Source organism: Cebus imitator, unplaced genomic scaffold, assembly GCF_001604975.1.
Source record: "Cebus imitator isolate Cc_AM_T3 unplaced genomic scaffold, Cebus_imitator-1.0 Scaffold43, whole genome shotgun sequence".
In the NCBI taxonomy this organism is placed as follows: Eukaryota; Metazoa; Chordata; class Mammalia; order Primates; family Cebidae; genus Cebus; species Cebus imitator.
This window is the reverse complement of record NW_016107358.1, coordinates 4,840,064-4,842,434: the sequence shown is the minus strand read 5'-3', so window position 1 is coordinate 4,842,434 and position 2,371 is coordinate 4,840,064. Positions and strand designations below refer to the sequence as shown.

The following is a 2,371-nucleotide window of genomic DNA, read 5'->3' as shown; positions in this document are numbered from 1 at the left end:
AACAGAACCTGGATATTTCAGTTGAAGGTGCTAAGTTCACTCGCCACTTTCATTCCTCTCCATGAGTACTGCAGCTGCTTCTAATCAGCTATCTTGGCCCCTCTGCCTATGAAGTGACTTTCTAAAGGCAAAACTGACCATGCCAATCCTATCCTTAAAATTCTTTCATTGTTTCCTAATTTTAATAAAATCCAAATTCTTTACAGTGACCTAAAATCCCTGCCTAAACTTCCTTACGACTACCACACTAGCCATGTATTTGCAACAGGGAACAGTCTCAACCTCCAAGGAGGTGAAAATTGGTTCTGGAGGAATAGAGAGGGGATAAGTCTTACTCTTTCCAATGTGTAAGGAACAGGCATAGATAGAGCACATATAATATATATGGAATTAAAATCTTATAGAGGGGGAACAATTAGAAAAAGAGTGTGAAGAAAAATTGAGAATCCACCTAACCTAATCTCAGGGCTACCACGTTGCTAGGGGCTACCGTATTGTGTAGCACTGGTCTTGCCTATAAGATCTGTAAGACCAGTGCTATGCAATACGGTAGCCCCTAGCAACATGTGGCTATTGATCACTTGCAACGTACCTAGTGCAAAAGGAAAGGCAAAGGTTTAATTTTGCTTAAATAGAATTTCAATAGCCATATGTGGCTAGTGGCTATTATATCAGACAGCACAGCTCTAGACACATGCTATCTGTATCTATCCATGCTAGAGTCAGGGTACTTTGCTAGAAATAACAAAAATTCAGAGTGGATTACACCTAAGTCCAGATAAGAGAGAATCCAGGGTTGGCTAATTTGACAGCTTCGAAGCCATTATCACGGATCCAGGTTCTTTCCATCTTCCTTCACTGCCACCCCGGGTGCATCAGCACTACACTAAGATTGTTCTCCTGATAGTCACAATATGTCTGCCACAGTACCAGGCATCACATCTAAAACTAATGCTCAGTACGAGACTGCAGCTGTCTCCTTTTTGTTCCTTCTTTTAAAAATGAGATAAAACATCACCTCACATCTCGTGAGCCAGAATTTTATCATATGTCTCTACTAATCACTGGCAAGAAGAATGGGATCACTACACATGACTCAGATGCTATGAGAGCCATTCTCGGGAGCTGAATATAGTGCTGATACCCAAAACATAAGGCTAGAGGAGGAAGGCTGATCAAGCCAGGCTTTGTAGGAAAGTAGGGACTTGCACACCTTGTATTAAGGAGGGAAGAGTGAAAGCAGAACTTCACCCTCTGTTCTAGGTAGAACTAAGCTGAACTAGTTGAGTATGTGTTGTTATCCAGAAACTTTTTAGAGAATTGAAAATCTTCAGGTCCCACCCAAAACTTATTGAATCAAACTCAGGATGGTGCCCAAGAATCTGTGTTTCAACAAGCCTTCTAGGAGATTCTGATACACCCTAGTTTGAAAATGTTGCCCTATTCCAGTGGTTTTCAATTGGGTGTGTGGGGGGGGGGTGCAATTTTGCCCCTAGAGAACACTTGGCAATGTCTAGAGACATTATGTTTGTTACAAATGGAGTACAGTGTGCCTCTGGCATCTAGCGGTAGAGGTCAGGAAAACGTGCAAGACAGTCTCCCACAACAAGGAAGCGTCCAGCCCCAAATGGCAATAATGCCAAGGTTGAGAAACCATGAGGCAGAAGAAGCTCCTTTACAGTGGCTGCAGCCCACCTGGCTCTCCATGCAGGTTTCAGGTCTTTGAATCTGGTTAGTGCAAGGATTAGCATCTGTCAAGCACCTTCAGAGCAGAAGAGATGTCAGATTGCCTTTGCCCACAGTCGGATCAACTTCCTTCTAAGCAATTAGTCTTCTAGCGGTCAACTCAGTCAGATCAGTCCCAAGGGTCACTTAAGTATCAGGACACAATGATCATCTTCAGGACACAAAAAAAGACATTTTATAAGGAACACAGTCAATATACACGTTGGCTGGCTTTTATGAGGTCCTAATTCCTCTTAGAAAGTTGACAGGTTGTTTGGTTCAAGCAAACCTTTTCCACACTTTTTTCTTGTTGATTTTGTTGTTGTTGTTGTTGTTGTTGTTGTTTTTGAGACAGAATTTCACTTTGTTGCCCACACTGGAGTGCAATGGTGCAATCTCAGCTCACCTCAACCTCTGCCTCCTGGGTTCAAGCGATTCTCCTGCCCCAGCCTCCAGAGTAGTTGGGATTACAGGCGTGTGCCACCACATCCAGCTAATTTTTGTATTTTTAGTAGAGACAGGGTTTCTCCATGTTGGTCAGACTGGTCTCAAACTCCCAACCTCAGTTGATACACCTGCCTCAGCCTCCCAAACTGCTGGGATTACAGGCTTGAGCCACCACACCTGGCCTGATGCTTAGGAATCT

At 43.4% G+C, this 2,371-nt stretch overlaps 1 protein-coding gene and 1 long non-coding RNA gene across 2 annotated transcripts in view; both read right to left on the bottom strand.

Moving 5' to 3' along the window:
- The window catches only part of LOC108302956, a 1,688-nt gene extending 1,182 nt beyond the window's left edge, over positions 1 to 506 (bottom strand). Inside the window, exon 1 of the long non-coding RNA XR_001824609.2 lies at positions 9 to 506. This is a non-coding gene — a long non-coding RNA (uncharacterized LOC108302956). The remainder of the gene's footprint in view (positions 1 to 8) is intronic.
- The window catches only part of CUNH6orf52 (chromosome unknown C6orf52 homolog), a 365,015-nt gene that overhangs the window by 342,642 nt on the left and 20,002 nt on the right, over positions 1 to 2,371 (bottom strand). The gene's annotated exons all lie outside the window — the stretch shown is intronic.